General features: G+C 37.6%; 1 protein-coding gene and 1 long non-coding RNA gene across 7 annotated transcripts in view; one reads left to right on the top strand and one right to left on the bottom strand.

Annotated features, from left to right (window-relative positions):
• Positions 1 to 12339, top strand: part of CPA6 (carboxypeptidase A6) — a 559011-nt gene that overhangs the window by 502939 nt on the left and 43733 nt on the right. The window lies entirely within an intron of this gene.
• Positions 1 to 12339, bottom strand: part of LOC144615109 (uncharacterized) — a 99861-nt gene that overhangs the window by 75013 nt on the left and 12509 nt on the right. The window contains exon 4 of one of the 3 annotated variants that reach the window (XR_013553561.2): positions 10961 to 11115. The exons of the other annotated variants lie outside the window; for them this stretch is intronic. This is a non-coding gene — a long non-coding RNA (uncharacterized LOC144615109). Of the gene's footprint in view, positions 1 to 10960; positions 11116 to 12339 lie in introns of those variants that run through there. 3 annotated transcript variants of the gene reach the window in all.

The raw sequence follows: 12339 nt of genomic DNA, 5'->3' as shown, positions 1-12339 counted from the left end.
TGATTATATGCAAAACTCCACCTCCCTATTTTACCCTTCTCACTCCTGAAACAAGACCCACCCACGAGCTTTTGTAACCACAGATTAAATAATGTTTAGTACTGATAGTGTGTACACACAAAATGATATATTTTTATTTCTGATCATTCTTGTGGGTAAATATATAAGAATTTGCATATGAGGGACAATATCTCAGTTTATTTATAACATCTATTCCAACATCATAAGTAAATATCTTTGTTGAATTTTTAAAATGATGTTACAAACAAAATGTAAAAGCCATTTACAAATAATTTATTTTTTTGAAAGTCACTTAAGTAGCATATAAAAATGACATTTTTTTAAATTTTTTTTTTTTTAACGTTTATTTATCTTTGAGACAGAGAGAGACAGAGCATGAACGGGGGAGGGTCAGAGAAAGGGAGACACAGAATCAGAAGCAGGCTCCAGGCTCTGAGCTGTCAGCACAGAGCCCGACGCGGGGCTCGAACTCACGGACTGTGAGATCATGACCTGAGCTGAAGTCGGCCGCTTAACTGACTGAGCCACCCAGGTGACCCAAAAATGACATTTTTAAAGTGAGGCATGATGGAGGTGGCAGAATAACTCCCTCAGTTCCTGAGATACTGATTTTTTTCATTTGTACTGATTTTTTTTTAATGTTTGTTTATTTTTGAGAGAGAGACACAGAGCACAAGCAGGGGAGGGGCAGAGAGAGAGAGGGAGACACAGAATCACAAGCAGGCTCCAGGCTCCGAGCTGTCAGCACAGAGCCCGACATGGGGTTCCAACCCACAAACCACAAGATCATGACCTGAGCCGAAGTCGGACGCTTAACCGACTGAACCACCCAGGTGCCCCTCATTTGTACTGATTTTTTAAGTCCAGTAATTTTATCGCATCTGTTTCACCAGGTGACCCTCCCATGCTGCTCCATCTTTAGGAGGCCTCTAGTCTTGCCTTGGGCATACATACAAGAAAGGTTTTTAAAGCTTTTATCTACTAATTCTTTTTCTACTATGCTGGTTGCTTTTTAGCATTATTTAATTTCTGAGCTCACCAAAAACAAACTACATCTCTCTGATAATTTTCCTCCAGCTGTATCATTTGCATTTGGCAAGTCATGTTATTTTTTTTTCATAAATTTCATTTATATCTAGCTGCCTTGAATTTTTCAGTCCTCATTACTGTTTTTAACATCTCATAAGCATTATTGCATTATGTTCCTTACGGGTCACTAATGTTATTAAATATTTTCTTTGTTATCAGATTCTCAATTCCTTTCAATCCATATGCTTATTATTAATCCAAGCTCCTTTTGAAGTCACTTTTGTTATTAAAACAATCTTTTTTTAAAAAAAAGTGTTTAAACAATCTCTTCTAAATGCTATTCTTACATGCAGAAATAGAAAAGCAATGATACTCTTTTTATCTACCACTTTCTGTAATTGTTTGAAAAGCTCTGTTATGCTCAATGATGACAGGAGACTCATGGGCAGTTACCTTGCCTTTATACTGTCATTTCCCAAGCCACAGACAATCCTAGTGAACTGCAGCACCTGAGCAGTCCAGGAGAAGCTATTAGGTGCCTGGAAAATAACTTAGTCTGTTTGGGCTGCTATAACAAAACACCAAAGACTGGGTGTCCTGTAAAAACAAACATTCATTTCTGGCCGTTCCAAAGGCTGGGAAGTCCAGGATCATGGCACCAATAGTTCTGGGGTCCAGTGAGGGCTTCCTGGTTCATCGATAACACCTTCTCACTGTGTTCGTGCATAGTGGAAAGTGTAGGGAGTTCTCTAGGATCTCCAATCCCATTCATGAGGGCTCTACCTTTGTGATCTACCTCCCAAAGGCCCCACCTCCTAATACCATCACATTGGGCATTAGTATTTCAACATATGAATTTGGAGAGGACACAAGAATTCAAACTGTAGCAATAACTAATACTAATGATGGCACTATTTTTAAGTTGTAAGAAAAACTTTTACAGTGTAAGAAAAAATGCCAAATACATTTTATATAGTTATCTCAAAAGTTATCAGATGCATGACTAAATTCATTCATTCATTTATTCGGTTACTATTTACTGAGCTGGTTATTGGGAAAACTGCATTAAACAAAACAAATTCAGGTTGTTATACATGCTGTGGAAAATATATAGTACTAAGCAAGTAATAGAGAGGGCCAGGGATAGGTGTGGGTTAGGTGTTTTTAGGTGGCATAGGAAGAACATTCTGATGATACGAGACTTGAGAGCAAAGGGGGTCTGAGGAAAGAGCAGGTAAAGGGAACGATTGTGTAAAGGCTCCAAATTGGAAGCATCTTTAATGTATCTAAGGAAGAGCAAGGAGGGCTGTTTGTCTGGAGCTGAGTGAGGTAGGAAAGAGGAGTAGGAGATGAAGTCAGAGAAGTGGTCAGAAGTCAGATGTTACAGGTCCAGCGTTAAGAACTCTGGAGTTTGCTCTGAATGGGATGAGAATTTGAGTTGAGAAGCGACATGATCTAACTTTTTAAGACAACTATTCTGGCTACTTTGTATCAAAGGGATTGTTGAGGGCAGATATTTCTATTCAAATTACACTTTCCCATTTGAAAGCATTGCTTTCAAAATATAAAAAGTCTAACTTATAAATATTATTATCCACATCTTTAGACAACCTTTGCATAAACCATACCAAATTCTAAATGTAAATGTATCTTTATTGTATAAGGAACTAAGTTTTTTTTTAATTTGATTCGTACATCTTTTATTCTTCTTTTGGCAAACATCAGATAATATGAGCAAAACTATATTGCTCACTATAGTTACATACATTCTTTTTTGCTTTATATAAGTTGGTAAACATATGTAAGTGGATAAAATTCTTGGCTAAAGACGTATTCCAAAACCCTTATGTATACTTTTCTGAGTTAAGAGAAAAGAAAACTTACGAAACTTCCATTAGACCATAATCATACAGCAAACTAAATTAGCATATGCTGTTTTTAAATTAACATCTGCCATTTTTTAAAAACTTCAATTTTTGGTTACAGCTAAAACGATTTTTATCTGATGTTTTATGAAAGAACAGAAGTTGACCACACAAATCTTACTCATAACCATATTGGCCATTTAAAAATAAAAAATAATAAAAATAAACTTATAATCAAGAAAATTCCACTTATTAGAAAAAATAGCTACCACAAGTTATTTTAAGTATATGGCATTTATAATAACTAGGTTGGTATTTTTTTTATTACTTCTTAATGCTTACCTCTTAATTTTAAAGTAACAGAGGGGCACCTGGGTGGCTCAGTTGGTTAAGTGTCTGACTTCAGCTCAGAGCATGATGATCTTGCAGTTTGTGAGTCTGAGCCCCACGTCAGGCTCTGTGCTGACAGCTGGGAGCCTGGAGCCTGGAGCCTGTTCCTGATTTTGGATGTCCCCCTCCTCTCTCTGCCCCTCCCCCGCTCATGCTCGCTCACTCGCTGGCGCGTGCGCGCGCACTCTCTCAAAAAAATGAATAAACATTAAAAAAATTTAAAGGTTAAAGTAACAGATTACTTCATAATAAAGCGAAGCTAGCTAGCATTTTATAATTTAACTCTTTTATAAGTTTCAGACCCAAAATTTCAGATCAAGGATTACAAAACAGTCAGCCTTCAGAATATATAATGTTTAGCAGACAGAATGGTTTTTCATCTTTTGAATTAGAACACCTTCATGCACTTACTAGCTCTACCTGCCCTCAGTCCCCACCAGCTTCCCACATTGTCACCAGCTGGGCATGTGAGACTGACACCATTTTTAATACTTAAAAACCCAATATTTACTTACAAAAATTAGTTACAGCCATGGGTCAAAAATTCAAATATTATAAGCTTGATGCTAAATCTTAATACGTATTTCTAATTTGGGAATCAAACCAAAAAGGCCTCATTTTTATCATACGTGGAACTAAGTGTTTTTTAGAAGAAACCACAGTAAAGATAAGCAACCATGCAAGAAAAATTTTGCAATAAATATAGCAGAAAGGTTTTACTATTTTTTTTTTAATTTTTTTCTAATGTTTATTTTTGAGACAGAGACAGAGCATGAGCAGGGGAGGGGTAGAGAGAGTGGGAGGCACAGAAACCAAAGCAGGCTCCAGGCTCTGAGCTGTCAGCACAGAGCCCGACAGGGGGCGCGAACCCACAAACTGCGAGATCATGACCTGAGCCAAAGTCAGATGCTCAACCAACTGAGCCACCCAGGCGCCCCAGTTTTTACTATTATTTTGATATAAACACTTCAGAATCAAACCTTACATAACAAAAATAATTTTTAAGAGTCCACATAAAATGTGAAGAAAAACTCCCAGACTCTAGAAGTTAAAATTTTGTAAAGGTCATTATTTGGGGTGCCTGGGTGGCTCAGTCGGTTAAGCCGCGGACTTCGGCTCAGGTCATGATCTCGCGGTCCCTGAGTTCGAGCCCCGCGTCAGGCTCTGTGCTGACCACTCAGAGCCTGGAACCTGTTTCGGATTCTGTGTTTCCCTCTCTCTCTGACCCTCCCCCGTTCATGCTTTCTCTCTCTGTCTCAAAAATAAATAAACGTTAAAAAAAAATTTTTAAAAAGTCATAATTCATGAAAATAAACCAACATGATAAAATGGGGAACCTCCTAATAATCAAAAACAATATTAAAATAAGATAGCATTTTATCTATTAAATTATTCCCCCAAATGCTTAATATGATAACCTAAACAATGGTAACAGTAAAACTGGGACAGCGTGTTCTAATGGGGACATTAGAAAGCAACCTGACCAGATACTTCAACAACACCATTCATTCTGCCATTCATTCATTCAAAAAAAAAGAAAAGAAAGTACTGCATGCATTCTATTTCATGCACTGTGCTAGGCACTTGAGAAGCAGAAACAGATCCAACAGATTCTGTCCTTACAGGGTTTTAAATCATTGAGGTTAATTTGCAACAACATCAATGGAACTGGTGTGCATTATGCTAAGCAAAGTAAGTCAGAGAAAGACAAATACCATATGATTTCACTCATATGTGAGATTTAAGAAACAAAACAGATGAACATAAGGGAAGGGAAGCAAAAATAATATAAAAACAGAGAGGGAGACAAACCATAAGAGACTCTTCAATGCAAAGAACAAACTGAGGGTTGCTGGTGGGTGGTGGGAGGGGCGATGGGCTAAATGGGTGAGGGACATTAAGGAGGACACTTGTTGGGATGAGCACTGAGTGTTATATTAAGTGACGAGTCACTAAATACTGTTCCTGAAATCATAATTACACTCTATGTTAACTAACTTGAATTTAAATTAAAAAATAAACTAAAAAAAAGTTCAATTCCAAAGTTTTCAAAAATTAAATAAATAAAATCATTGAGGTTAGAGAAGGTGAAGAGAAGAAAGAGGAGGGACAGGGAAGGGAAATAAAAAAGTGAAAAAAAATTTTTAAATATTACGTAGAAATATATACAGTATAGACAAACATAAAAATAGTCCAGTGGAGATATAAAGGAAGGAGGGGCCAATTCTACTCGATCAAGTCAGAAAAATCTTCATAGAAGAAATAATAGTAGATATAAATATTAAAAACATATATTTAAAGGTACCTTCTTAGCACAGCAGGTCAGTCTCATAAAAAATGTATTTGTCTTTGGGTAGACCAAACTATAGGGCAAAAAGTAAGTAGCAGAAATGATTCAGAGTCAAGAGGACATTCCTGGTAGGGGAAACAGGTGTGTCCCTGAGAAAAATATGCAGCATGAAATAGAATGGGGTGTTGTGACAGTGGCAGGTGGCCCTGCGTGGCTGCAAGGCAGGATGACTGGAAGGACTGGTGAGGGACAAGGCAGGAGAAGTTCCCAGAGCATAATCCAGTGCTGCACTGACACGAATTTTATTCTAGAGGTCATGCCTGTCAAACTGAAGGTTATGTGTATGTGGAGTTACATCACAGAGAAAGTCACAAAAAGTCATAGCACATATATCAGTGTAATTTGAAGATTTCAAAAGGAAAATTATTTTATGTTAGAGCAAACAAATGCATAATTGAGTGGACCGAACAATTAACAATTTTATTTTCTAAATGAAGTTTATTTTTTAAATAATGTTTAAGGTAAAACAAAGATTTCAAAATGTTAAGGACTTAGAGTCTTTGTTGATTTTTCCTGTTAGGGGTATTTTGATGAAAAGTTTGACAAAGAGTAGATAATTGGGAGCCTTAAATAGAGGAATAATTGGAAGCTCTGAAAGCTGGGAAGAAAATAACTGGTCTCTGAGAATCACTTGAACACCAGTTTAGCCAAAGTTTAGTAAACTACAGCAGGACCATAATCCAGGAGGGACTAGCAAGGATGGGGAGGAAAAGCACACTAGAGAAATATGGAAACCGCAGCATTCACTTATACTGCTGTGGGATGTAGCCAAGGACGTTCAGAAGGAAAAGAGAAGAGTAGGATGACTCTATTTCTGGTTAGAGTGACTGGTGGATAGAGGTGTCATCTACCAAGATTTGGCATCTAGTAAGAGGTTAGGATTTGGTGGAAAATAAGCGTCCAATTTGGAGCAGTGGATTTGAAGTGTTTGTAGGCATCTTGGGGAAGATGTGCAACAGGTAACCGGTTATAGACTTGGAGTAATGAAAAGGGCCTTGTCTAAACATAGGAACTTGTGGGTCCTTAGCACATAGGGAGTAGTTGAAGCTACTGGGACAGATCAGATCGGTACACACTAACAGTCAAAATAAAGTCAGAGCAGAACCTTAAGCTGTGCATACCTTTGGGTATGAGCATCTCATTTTGAAAACATATTAAAAGGAAACAGAAAAAGATGCTGACCACCATGTAATCCATAATAAAATATTGAGTACAATCCAAATGTTGAATCACAGGGCAATGGTTAAATAGATTCATGTTTATTTGATGAATTTTAGGAAGCCATAAAAATAGGTAAGAGTTTCGTTTAAAAATAGTAAAAAGCTTATAATACTGAGTCTAATTCAGGCTACATAATTTCTTCACTGTATATTCTATATATGATTATTGTATATGTGCATGTATCACACATGTATGATATATATACATTTATATACTAACACACAGGGGAAAAGACTGGGAAAAAATAGACTAAAATGCTAGAACTGGAGGATGAGTGTTTTTTCTTCTTTTAAATGTTTTCTAAACTTAATTTTAGAATTCCACCTTGGGGTGGCTGGGTGGTACAGTAGGTTAAGTGACCGACTCTTAATCTCAGCTCAGGTCATAATCTTGCAGTTTGTTGAGTTCGAGCCCTGTGTCAGGCTCTGCGCTGATGGTGTGGAGCCTGCTTGGGATTCTGTCTCTGATTCTCTCTGACCCTCCCCAGCTTGTGTGTTCTCTCTCTCTCTCTCAAAATAAATAGTCTTTAAAAAAAAAAGAGTTTAGAATTCCACTTTGAGGAACAAATTTACCTTTCATAGTGTGTATTCTGCTTTTATTTTTTCCTAATAGCTTACAAGTGGTTAGCCAAACGACTAATCATGTGACATGATTTTTAAAAAGATGCATAATTGCCGCTCTGGAAAGCAGTGTGGAGGTTCCTCAGAAAATTAAAAATAGACCTACTCTATGACCCAGCAATAGCACTGCTAGGAATTTATCCAAGGGATACAGGAGTACTGATGCATAGGGGCACCTGTACCCCAATGTTTATAGCGGCACTCTCAACAATAGCCAAATTATGGAAAGAGCCTAAATGTCCATCAACTGATGAATGGATAAAGAAATTGTGGTTTATATACACAATGGAATACTACGTGGCAATGAGAAAGAATGAAATATGGCCTTTTGTAGCAACATGGATGGAACTGGAGAGTGTGATGCTAAGTGAAATAAGCCATACAGAGAAAGACAGATACCATATGGTTTCACTCTTATGTGGATCCTGAGAAACATAACAGAAACCCATGGGGGAGGGGAAGGAAAAAAAAAAAAAAAAAAAAAAAGAGGTTAGAGTGGGAGAGAGCCAAAGCATAAGAGACTGTTAAAAACTGAGAACAAATTGAGGGTTGATGGGGGGTGGGAGGGAGGGCAGGGTGGGTGATGGGTATTGAGGAGGGCACCTTTTGGGATGAGCACTGGGTGTTGTATGGAAACCAATTTGACAGTAAATTTCATATATTAAAAAAAATTAAAAAAAATAAAAAATAAATAAATAAATAAATAAAAAGATGCATAATTAAGTGAATTTCAGAGATAAATGCTATTTAAAATGTATGATCTTGTTGCCACTATGAGACTTTAAGTTAGGCCACCCTACTGTATCACTGAGAATTTAACAAAACTGCATATAGTCACAGGAGTCATTCAATAAGTTTTTATTGAGCACCTAACATATTCAGGTACCCTGTTTAGATGCTACTTTGGAAGGTGTCTTCAAATCGAAGAAATAGTTTGTAATTTTCTTCTTTAAATGTCTTTTTCTCTATCTATGTTTAAATGACACTTTAGATAAAAATACATTTTCTGACCATCTAACTTGGACCTATTGATATTCTTAAAAGACAGGAAGAATAAAAATGTGAAGGCTATGGGCAAACAGGCAATATTATACATTCCTGTTGACAGTGTGAATGAGTACAACTTCTGTGCAATGACATTTGGCAATGTCTACCAAAATTAAAAATACACATCTTTTTTTGACTAAGTAATTCTCCTTTTAGGAATTTATCCTCTTGCTAGACTCACATGTGTGGAAAATAACATATGTATAAGGATGTTTGTTGTAGCCCTCTTTATAATAACAAGAGATTAGAAGCATCCCAAATGCCCATCAACAAAGGACTAGTAAAGTAAATTAGGCTATAATTACACAGTGAAATGGACAAAACAGCCAGAATTAGATAGCTATTTTATGTGCAGATGTGGAAAAATCTCCAGGATTACAAACACACACAGTTAAACTAAGAAAGCTTTAAGGTTAATATATATAAAGAATATTATTTGTGTAAAAAAGATAATAAAACTGGCTTTTTGTTTATAAATGCATAGACTAACCCTGGAATAACACAAGAAGGTAGTAAAAGTGATTGCTTCTGGAGAAAAGAAATAGATGGCTAGACAGAGCAATTTACATGGCATAACCATGTACATCCATTGGCCTTTCAGAAACAGTAAAAATAAGTCAACATTCTTTTCTTTAAAAACTAAAAATCATAACTAAAATCAAGCTCCAGAATGCACTGCCACCATTCAAAGCACTTCTTCTCTTTCTTTATTATTTAGCTTTTTTATTTAGCTTAGTTATAATTAGTAAAACAGGAGGGAGTGGTACCAAAAGAGACAGCTTATAAGTTTATAAGGAAATCATACCCTTCTACCACCATCCCTCATTGCCCACACTCACCACCCCTACCAAATGGGGTAGGGGTAGGAAATGTCAACACAGAGTTCCCACTTAATTACGTATTGTCTAATAAACACCCAATGCACTGCCCTCTACTCCTCTGGTCTCCCCATCATCTCTCTTGATAACTCTACTAAAGGTGTTGACTGAAATAGATCGAGAGAAAAAGTCGAGTTTTACAGTGATTCAAACATTTTACAGAACATGTTTTATTATGTAAAGAAATATAAAGTGTTAATGAGCAAAAATATTTTAATGTGACCTGTTTAATTGGAACACAGTGTCTGGAACCTATTTAGAATAAGGTTGTAGCATGCCATTCTAGCCTGCGTACTTCTGAAAGAGAGATTCCAGAGTAGCTTTCCAGCAAGTTCCACAAGAAAATAGCACTAATTCATCTCATTCACATCCCCTAGATTCAGAAGGTACATGGGCAACAATCAAAGATGTAGTAATATGATGCAAACCTATGGATTCCCTTTTTATTCTCATTCTCAAGCACAATTCTTAAGTACATATTTGCACATGTTTTAAGGGTGTGCCAGAAAGGTAGAGAAAAACGTTGTTCAGGCTCTGGTGCAATGTCTTAACTTTTATTGTAACCTTAAATTATAATAAAACTGACCTTAAAATGTAAAGCACAAATGGAATTTTGATGTGCTAGACTAAGAGGGACCTTGCTATAGGGCAGATTGATTCACTCAACCATTTATTGAGCCCCTGCTATGAGCAAAGCACAATGCCGGACAGATTTTCCATTCTTGTTTTTGGGAACCAGCATCCAGTGAGGGAGACTGGCATGTAAACAACCTGTTATGATTTGACGTTGAGTGAAAGCTCATAAATAGAGGCATGAGTGTCACACAAACAGGAGAAAGGAAAGAGAAACTCTGACTGGGGTCAGAGTGGGGAAGCTACAGACAAGTGGCTCTTCCCCCGTTGCCATTCTATGAATTACCAAAACTTGATGGCTTAAAACAAATTTATTTTCTTAAATTCTAGAGGCCAGAAGTCCAAAATGGATTTCACCAGGCTGGAGGTGTGGCAAGACCATAGTCCTTCAAGAAGCTCTAGAGGAGAATCCATTTCCTTGCCTTGCAGTTCTTAGTAGGCACCTGTTCTCCTTACCTTGTGACCTCTTCCTCCACCTTCAAAGCCAGTGGCATAGCATTTTCCCTCTCTGACTCAGCTTCTCTTTGCTTCTGTCACATAGCCTTCTCTTCTATTGTCAAATTTCCTTTTATAGAATGTTTATGATTACATCTAGGACCTACCTGGATAATCCAGGATAATCTCCCCATTTCAAGATCTTGATACATCTGCAAAGACCCTTTTCCATATAAAGTAGCATTCACAGATTCATGGAGTAGGACCTGGCAATCTTTGGGAGCCATTATTCAGCCTACCACAGGGGTTCAGAGGGAAGGCCCCTAATCCAGCCCCTTTATCCTGAAGTCTGTGGTGAACCAGTGAAAAGTTTCAAGCATGGGAATTGCATGGTAAGATATGTATTTTAGTAAAAATTAATTTAGGACTTCTGAGGATATAGGTGAAAGAAGAGACTGGAGTCCGTGAAAACCTTGTAATAATTCAGGACAGTTTCAATATGACCGTAGTAGTTGGGGTAGATGTACTGAAGAGGAATTAAGACAATGGCACTAACAGTTGTTTGCAGGCTATTGGATGGAGTAAATGATTTCTGGTTTTGGCAATCAGGTACCATACACCAAGATCTGTAATACAAAAGGAAAAGCAGATTTGGAAGGTAGCTGGAGGACCTTAGGCAGGGAGGGAACTTTTTACCTCAGAAGTTTGGTCTGGGAATTAAACAATTTACTTGCAAACTAAGTTTGAAATTGCAATCCATTCCTGGAGACTGCCTCTAAGAACAAAACCAGAAATCAAGTAACACAACTTTGATTACTAAATTTTATTCTCACTTCCTTAGCACAGAATCTAGAGACATTAGGAAAAGTAATTATGGAATTACATTTAGAATTTGTTTTCATCTTCATTGGAACCATAAACTATCAATGCTCTAAAGAGTCTCAGCAATCTTTCTAATTCCACGGTTCCCAGCCTTTTTTTCCTACTACCACACACCCAATTGATGGGGACTGCACACCACCTGTGGTTAAGTCCAAGCATACCCACTCTAATTTACCTTTTCTGTCCCCCATTACAAGAGTATATTCGAATAAATTAAGAGTTATTTATCACCATCAAACCAGTTTTTTAGTTCACTAATTTTATAGCCTGTAACTAGCTACTGCGAGACAACTCCCACAACTGATAGCACCACGTGAGAACCAGGCTTAGGGTCCTTATTCCAGGACAAATGCTGTCAGACCAGTGAAATGTCTGTCCCTGAGCTCATTAGTAGAATAGTTCTGACTGGAGCCCAGTCTCGTCATGTTCAGTCCATTGTTGCCTCTAGTATCCCATCCTTCTCCATTTCCTCTCTACAGACTATCTTCCACCTCAGGGGTGCCTGGGTGGCTTATTGGGTTAAGCATCCAACTTCAGGCTCAGTCATGATCTCCTGGTTCATGGGTCCACATCGGCCTCTGTGCTGACAGCTCAGAGCCTGGAGCCTGCTTCAGATTCTGTGTCTCCCTCTCTCTGCCCCTCCCCGGCTTGCGTGTGCTCCCTCTCTCTCAAAAATATAAACATTAAAAAAAATTTTTTTAAGACTATGTTCTACCTCATTTTATCACCCAGAAGGACTAAGTTTCAAAGAAGCAACAAAGCCTTTATTTTTTTGTCCTTTTTTTTTTTTAAAGTAAAATTGTATTTTTTCAAGTTCCATCCATCTTGAATCCCATTGAGTCTCTGCCATTACGGTCTCCGCAGGGATCCTAAGCCTCCCTGCTCTCCCTCCCTCCTTTGTGTTCCTGTGCACAGTCTGCACCACATACTTTATGATGGTATCATTTCCTACATTGTCTTGTCCTCGA

This window comes from Panthera onca, chromosome F2 (assembly GCF_046562875.1).
Source record: "Panthera onca isolate mPanOnc1 chromosome F2, mPanOnc1 haplotype 2, whole genome shotgun sequence".
Classification (NCBI taxonomy): domain Eukaryota; kingdom Metazoa; phylum Chordata; class Mammalia; order Carnivora; family Felidae; genus Panthera; species Panthera onca.
Note: the sequence above shows the minus strand (reverse complement) of the source record. Positions and strands in the feature narration are given on the sequence as shown.